General features: G+C 37.0%; 1 pseudogene; it reads left to right on the forward strand.

Annotated features, from left to right (window-relative positions):
• Positions 1-667: 667 nt before the first annotated feature.
• LOC149566827 (G-type lectin S-receptor-like serine/threonine-protein kinase At2g19130 pseudogene) lies at positions 668-6,157 on the forward strand (annotated as a pseudogene).
• The last annotated feature ends 2,200 nt before the right edge of the window (positions 6,158-8,357 follow it).

Here is an 8,357-nt window from a genome sequence, read left to right on the forward strand (position 1 = left end):
CCGCTTCTTCTTTCACACGATATATCCACTTGTTCCTAAGTGGTCTTTGATTAGGTGGAAGAGAGATCGAATCCCAGGTTCGATTCTTGAGTAAAGAATCCATTTCTTCACGCATTGTTGTTTGCCATTTATCACTATTGACATCTTTGAGAGCTACTTTGAATGTAGATAGTTCTGAAAATTCTGAAACTAGAATTGAAGGCTCTGCTTCTTCAGCATACAATAATTCATAATCAGAATATTTGGCTGGTATTCTCCTTTCTCTAGTAGACTTTCTTAATTGTGGCTCTTTGTTCTCTGTTTGAACTAATTCAAATGGAGAACTAGTTACTCTAGTTCATTGATTTAAATTTTGAATACCCCTTCTACACTCGTGCATTTGACTTTGGTCATCGATAGTAGTTGAATTGGTGAGCTCTGTATTTCCTTTAATATTTCTTACATCCATGTTGGATGTCCCAGACTCATGAGGGAGTGAGAATTTGTCATCGAGTTCCATTTGAATTGTGTTTGGTTGCTCACTAATAAAGTCCCTTGGATGGGAGAGTTTCTACAAAGAAGGTAAATTTGATAGATCCCATGAAGACTATTGTCGAGATTGATATATGCCCACTATAGTGTTTTTGTGAGGAGCAGCGTATGGCACAGGCCAATTAGTGAAAATACCATGGCCTATGCCCAAAGCAGGTGTTTGATCCTGCAGATTAATTGCCCCCTACGGATTTACTTCTGCAAATTGCATCCGCGGATTAGCTTGTGCAACCTGCAGATTAACTTCTGGAACCTATGGATTGACCTTGGTGGACAGAGCACCATGGGGTCTTACTTGTGCGGCTTCCAACATTTCCTATGAATTAACTTGCTCGAGCCCAAAGTGGGTGTTACACATAGCAAAGTCTTCATAGCCAGTGATATTCACTATTGGCTGTGAACATCTACAGGTGGACTGTTGATTAAGTGATTGTCCCCTTGGCTTCCCTCAAAAATAGAGTCTTCTCCGCTGCAGTGGGTGGAGTGCTTAGTCCCATGTGTGTCCTCCAGTGATTTTCCATCGTGCCTTATTCCTTTGCAACTACCTTGGTAGTGAATGTGCTCTGTTTCACAGACCTGAGGTTGTGAAGATATAGGCCAAGCATTTGATTGATTTATGGTAGTGAACTGTTCTGAATTTGCACTTTCATTATGATAACTTCCTGAGTTGAAGAGGGATTCTTCTTGTTTAGTATGCCATGTATCTGTATGCCATGTATCCTTTGAGGAAGAGACAGGGGCAGGAGCAAGAACTGATGTAGGAGAGAGGTTATTTGTTGGATACAACAACTGGTTATTGCCATGCTAAGAGTGTGTGCCATTACTCATCATATCGAGTAAAGGAATGAATTCTCTGTTAGGAGTCTCGTCTTTACAATGAGGAAACACCTTCTCATTAAAGATGACATCTCTGCTCCTAATGATCTTCTTTTTAGTTAAACTCCAAAGCCTAAAGCCAAACTGATCCTCTCCATATCCAACAAATATGCAAGGTTCGAATTTAGGATCCAGCTTGCTTCTCTTTTCTTTGGGCACATGTGAAAAAGCTTGAAAACCAAAAACTTTAAGATGAGAGTAAGAAATTCTTCCACCTTGCCATTCCTCTTTCGGAATTCCGAAGTTCAACCTTGAAGAGGGACTTCGATTAATGAGATATATGGTTGTATTACATGCCTCAGCCTAGAATTCTTTTCCCAAACCTGCATTTGAAAGCATACACCGAGCTTTCTCCATTATTGTCCTGTTGAGTCTTTCCACTACCCCATTTTCTTAAGGGGTGTAGGGTACAACTTTCACCCTACGAATACCATTATCTGCACAATAATTGTCGAACTCCAGTGAACAAAACTCACCTCTATTATTTGTTTTTAAACATTTGATCTTATGACCCCTTTGGTTTTCAACAAGAGCTTTGAAAACTTTAAACTTAGAAAAAACTTTAGATTTATTTGCCATAATGTATATCCATACTTTCCTAGTATAGTCATCAAGGAACGTAACAAATTTTTTTGAACCTCCTAAAGAGCTTACCTCAACTGGACCAAAGACATCTGAGTGTACAAGTTCCAATGGTTTTTCTTGAGATTATGTCCATCTTTCAAGAAGATGACCCACTTTTGCTTTCCGTAAAGGCAATGTTCACAAAATTCTAAATTTTCTGATTGGAGACCCGGTAGTTGATCCCTTTTGAGCATTATCTCAAGGCCTTTTTTGCTCATGTGGCCTAATTTTGATGCCAAAGTGTTGCATCCCTGCCCATGACTGTCATAGCAGCCCCTATTTCAGTAGGCTTCTCAAGAAGATAAAGATTACCAACTTTGTTTCCCTTGGCAATGATTCTTGAACCCTTGGTAACTTTCCAAGTATCTAGATATAAGAATGGATAATATCCTTATACAAAGAGCTGAGTGATGGAAATCAGATTTTGCTTTAATTTGGGAACATGGCGAACATCTTTTAACAACCATTTCCCTCCATCTTCCAGCGGTAACAAAATGTCACCTTTGCCAACTATTTCGCAGGATTTGTTGTCTCCAAGAAATACCTCTCCAAATTGACCACCATGGTAGTTTGTGAAACAATCCGTACATGAAGTAGCATGGAAAGAAGCTTCGGAATCTATCACCCAAGAATATGATTTTCTGTCACTTGTAGAAAGAACTAAAGCACTTTCATCTTTTTCATAGGCTGTATTTGCTTCCATGTTTCTCACATTTTCTTGTGCTTTCTTGTAAGCCTGAAAATTTCTCTTTGTGTAGCCAAGCTTACCACAAAACTAGCATTCACCATTCCTACCTCTTGACCTTGAATGATTGGGTGACTTTGATCTTCGCTGATTGTAATTATTATTTCCTCTATGATGGCTTCTTCCTCTTCTCTCAGTGCTGACCATAGTGAGAGCATCACTAGATGAGGAGTCTTTGTTACTCCTTCTCATGTCTTCACTTAATAAAGTGGCAACAACTTCATCGTAGGCTAGCTTTGACTTCGTAGAGTTTGAAGTACTTACAGTTGTAACCGAGATCCCAACTGTCAGGTAAAGAACATAACAAGATGATGGCTTTGGATTCATCATCTTGAGTCATACCAACCGAGCTTGCTTGACATAGTAGGGTATTCAAATCATTTAAATGATTGGACATCGCAATCCCTTCCTTTATTTTTAGTTTGTAGAGTTTCTTCATAATGAAGATTTTGTTTGCAGCCGACGCTGTTTGATAAATATTTTGAAGTTTGTCCCAAACTTCTTTTGTTGACTTCTCATTTGAGACATTGAACAAAACATTTTTCACTAGCGAGAGAAAAATGGATGCCATCGTCTTCTCATCCATCTTTTCCCAATCTTCATCAGTCATTGTAGACGGTTTCTTAGACTTTCCTTCGATTGCGAGAGCCAAGTCTTGCTTAACGAGCAAGGAGTGCATATGCACTTTCCACAGGCTGTAATTCTTGCATGTAAATTTCTCTATTTTCAAATCCTCCATCTTTCTGGAAAATTCAACACCGATTTCCCAATCTGCACACCTCGTGCTTTGATACCAATTGAATGGATTTAAAACGAAGAAATTTAATAGACACAATAAGAAGAAATACACAACACTAGATTTATCTTGGTTCACCACAATAGGGCTATGTCCAAACTGCAGAGTATTAGATTAATATATAAAAAGATTGTTACAAAATGAGCAGGAGCAGCATATAAAAAGGGCTCCAATAATATTACAAATGAAGAGTCTTTGGAAACCAAGAGACTCGCTTATTGGAGGGAAGAATGACGTGACTATTAGCCTTCACAATATCAACAATATCAACAAATAGTGGTGCTCGAGATACTATTCCATTGGGTGCCTCCCTCACTGGAAACCAGACAATTATTTCAAAGAATGGTACATTTGAGTTGGTATTCTTCAGCCCCAGCGGAAGCAACTGCTATATTGGCATCTGGTACGCCAAAATACCAGAGAAGACTTATGTTTGGGTGGCCGACAGGGAGACTCCTGCCAGAAACCGGTCTGGCGTTTTGATGCTGTCAAAAGATGGTAGATTGGTTCTGTTCGATGCAGAGGGTGCATTTATTTGGTCAGCCAACACAATAAACAAGGCATCCCGGGCTGTGTTATTGGATTCTGGTAATTTCCTAATGCGGACGAACGACAGCCAATCTAATATCGTTTGGCAGAGTTTCGACAATCCCGTAGATACCTTGTTGCCCGGGATGAGGTTCGGTGGATATCATCAAAAGCTAATCTCCTGGAAAAGCTCAACGGATCCTGCTCCTGGCCTTTTTTCCCTGCAGATAGATCCATCCGGGGCCAAACAATTTGTGCTGAAATGGAACAATTCTATACAGTATTGGGCGACCGGACTTTGGGACAGCAGAATTTTCAGCGGAATTCCAGAAATTGAGGACAAACACATTTTCAATATCAGTATTGAAAGTAATGGCTCTGGTTTATATTTGACTTACATGTTGGTTCCTAACTTCAAAGCTCTCGCACGTTTCGTCGTGACTAAGTTTGGACAAGGGCGACAGCATGCGTTGGATGGCAGTAAATGGAGCATGTTCTGGTCCGTTACCAGAGATGCATGCGCCGCGTATGGTCCGTCTGGTGCCTTCGGAATCTGTGACCCCAGAAATCTTTAACTCTGCAGCTGCGTCGAAGGCTTCAAACCCAGAGACAATCACGCCTGGGTTTACCAAGATTGGGCGTCCACTGGCTGTGTTCGGAAGAACCCGTTAAACTGCAGCAGTGACCGATTCATATTCCATGTTGGAGTAAGGTTGCCCGATGATTACGTTTTCTCACACCGTGCAATATCCACAGAGAAAGATTGCCAGAAAGCCTGTCTTCGCAACTGCTCGTGCACCGCTTTTTCTTTGAATCCGCCTTCAGGCCCCTGCCAAATCTGGTCCGGTGATTTGCTCAACCTGCGCAATTCTACTTCATCGAGAAGGAATACAACTGTCTTCATTAGAATGGGTCCCTCTCAATTTTCCGAGAAATGCAAAGCCACAAGTATTATTGGCCCAGTGCTCGGGATCGTTGGTGCACTCACCGTTGCCCTCACTATTTCTTCCGTTTTCATTTGGCGGAGGCGTCAGCAGCGATCGATGGACAGGCGTGAAGATTCTTTGGACCCTTTTCCTAGAATGTTTACTTACAAGGAGCTCAAAATTGCAGCAAGGAATTTTAGGTCTGAGCTGGGGAGCGGAGGATCTGGTTCCGTGTTCAAAGGCTCTCTATCAGACGGTACAGTCGTGGCCTTGAAAAAGATGAAGCATTCGAGACAAGATGAGAAGCAATTCCGAGCAGAAATCAGTTCCCTTGGAAACATACAACATGTCAATTTGGTCAGGCTTCGAGGGTTTTGTGCGTAAGGATCGAAACGGTTACTGATCTATGATTGCATGGCCAACGGCTCTCTGAATTCCCTGCTGTTCAGAAGTAATTCCAAGATCGGTGAGGAGAAGGTGCTCGACTGGAAGATCCGATTTGAGATCGCGCTAGGCACTGCAAGAGGGTTGCTCTATCTCCACGAAGAATGCAGAGGCTGCATCATTCGCAGTGATGTGAAGCCCGAAAACATTCTGCTGGACAGTAATATGTCACCCAAGTTGCCCGATTTCGGGTTGGCGAAGCTGATGGGTAGAGATCTGAGCCGTGTGCTGACGACTAGAAGAGGAACGAGAGGATACTTGGCTCCCCAGTGGATCGCGGGTAATCCCATCACTCCCAAGGTCGACGTCTACAGTTTTGGTATGACTCTTCTGGAAATCATTTCTGGGCGAAGAAATCTGGACTTAACCGTGCAAGATTCGAGTAAGCTTTATTTTCCTACATGAGCTGCTCGCCAATTTCAGCAGGGAAACAACATAATAAATATTGTGGAAGAGGGTGTTGTACAAGAGGAAGTAGACGTGGAAGAGGTAAGAAGAGCATGTATCGTAGCACTGTTATGCATTCAGGAGGACGAAGAAGTGAGGCCAGGTATGAGGCAAGTGGTGCAGATGTTGGAAGGGAAGATGGAGCCTCAAACGCCACAGATTATAAGCTCAGCGCTTATGGATAGCCCAGAAAACCAAAGCCACACAAACAGCTGTAGTGATAGCTATGTCACTGATTAAACATTAGTTAACAGGTAAAGTCAATCCTCTAGTGATATACGAGGTTAAGCTTAAACATTAGTTACTACTTAAAACTAGCTACCTATGTATGGCACTAATGTAATTTATTTATGACCGAAAGTAATATTCTTTTATGGAGAAAATCTGTGTATGCCAATATCATATTTATGGGGAAACTAATTTTTTTTTAAGATTAAAAAAAAAAAACATTTTAAGAGCATTGTCAATCTTGATTCAATACGGATTGCAACACCATAATTGAATTATCATAATTTATTTGTTTTAATTGTTTTGTTTAATTATTATATTAAAAAAGTTTTAAAAATATATGATATAGATTTTCTTTATAACATATACAGTTAATATATATTTATTAAACTAGCACAACTAATATATATGATCTTTTTATGTAATAAATCTTAAGCAATAAATATAATTCTTAATTAAAATGAAATAAGATAAATATCTACTTTTTCCTTCCTATGCATGTATGTATACACACATACATGTATGTGTGTATGTACGTATATATCTAAATATGTGAATAATATTAAAAAATATTCAATATACAAAGAAATAACTTTTAATTAGTAAATTAATTCAAATCCATCATTTTAATTTATTTTTAAAGAAAAATATGAAAACTCTTAAATAACTAAGATAGTATTTAATGAAATATTTTTATCTATCTATTATGTGTTGTCTTTCTTCCCTTGAACTATGTATCTATCTATATTATGCTTATATATCATAATGATATTAGGATATATATATCTTTAAAAAAATTGTCAAAAACACCCTACAATATATTCATGAGATGCCTATTTTAAATTAGATATATGTTATTGGTTAAAAACAATTGTATTGATAGCAATGTTACTCTTTAAACATTAGTTAATAGGTAAAGTCAATCCTCTAGTGATATACAAGGTTAGGCTTAAACGTTAGCTACTACTTGAAATCAATTCTAGCTACCTATGTATGCCACTAATTTAATTTATTTACGACTGATATCTTTAGAAAATTGATATTCTTTTATGGAAAAAGTCTGTGTATGCTAATATCATATTTATGGGGAAAACTAATTTTTTTAAAAATAACATTTTAAGAGCATTTCAATCTTGATTCAATATGGACTGCAAACACCATAGTTAAATTATCATTATTTATTTATCTTAAAAATATATATTTTTCAATTATTATATTATTTAAAAAAAAAAAATACCTAATACACATGTTTAAATACATTTTCATTATAATATATACAGTTAATATATTTTTATTAAACTAGCACAACTAATACATATGATCTTTTTTATGTAATAAATCTTATACAAGTAAATATAATTCCTAACTAAAAATAAAATAACATAAATTCAACTATGTGTGCCCATGTGTGTGTGTGTGTGTGTGTGTGTGTGTATCTATCTATTTATATCCAAATGTGTGAATAATACTAAAACATATTCATATACAAGGAAATAACTTTTAATTAGTAAATAAGTTCAAATCGACCAATTTAATTTATTTCTGAAGGAAAATATGAAAACACTTAAATAAGTAAGATAACATTTAATGAAATATTTTTATCTATCTATTATGTGTTCTCTTTCCCCTCTCTATGTATCTATCTATATTATGCTTATATACCATATTGATATTAGGATATATATCTTTAAAAAAAAATGTCAAAAACACCCTATAATATGTTAATGAGATGCCTATTTTTAATTATTAATTAGATTTATGTATTAAGAAAATTAGAGAGCTTGAGAATTAAAAAAAATCAATCACAAGTTATTTTTGAAGATTTGAATGAAAGAAGGAAAATAATACATCACGTGGTGTGAATGACAGTATGCAATGGAGTTTCTAGGGATTTATTTCAAGCATAAGTAGCTATATAATTTTTATGCTCCTATGTTGTTGTTGCACAACTTTAGGGTTTTTAAGTCTCTAGTCACTAGATAAGGATTTTGGGTGTGCACTTGAATCTTTTCATATTTTCCTTGGCTTTTATTCTCTTATTTTGGGCTTTGAGAGTATGCATTTAAAAAATAACTTTGTGGGAATATGTAATAGGTTCTCTCACACTTAATCTTCCATAATACAATATTTTTATTTATCATCATCTACAATATTTTTAATCATCTTCATCTAGGATGATTGAAATATTTTCTTATACTTTTATTTGATTGGC

This window comes from Cupressus sempervirens, chromosome 3, assembly GCF_028749045.1.
Source record: "Cupressus sempervirens isolate cs-2001-9-10 chromosome 3, ASM2874904v1, whole genome shotgun sequence".
Classification (NCBI taxonomy): Eukaryota; Viridiplantae; Streptophyta; class Pinopsida; order Cupressales; family Cupressaceae; genus Cupressus; species Cupressus sempervirens.